The following is a 277-nucleotide window of genomic DNA, read 5'->3' as shown; positions in this document are numbered from 1 at the left end:
CCCTGCCCTGCTGCCAGGACAAAGGGCCACCACGGCTGGGCAGGACCTGGGGGCTGCTGGCAGCAGCGGGAGGAGCCGGGCAGGGAAGAGCAGGGCAGCGCGGAGCCGAGGGAGCCAGCAGCCCGTGTTTACTCTGGGCCCAAGGCGGTGGATCCCAGCCCTTATCTCGGCTGCGCCGGGGCAAAGGGCGAGCGGGGCCTCATAAAGCACCCGGCTGTCAGCACACAGGGGACCCAGCGCTGCCCTGGGGACCCACTGTGCCCTACAGCTCCCCTGC

The sequence above is a fragment of the Geospiza fortis genome, unplaced genomic scaffold, assembly GCF_000277835.1.
Source record: "Geospiza fortis unplaced genomic scaffold, GeoFor_1.0 scaffold114, whole genome shotgun sequence".
NCBI classification, from domain to species: domain Eukaryota; kingdom Metazoa; phylum Chordata; class Aves; order Passeriformes; family Thraupidae; genus Geospiza; species Geospiza fortis.
Note: the sequence above shows the minus strand (reverse complement) of the source record.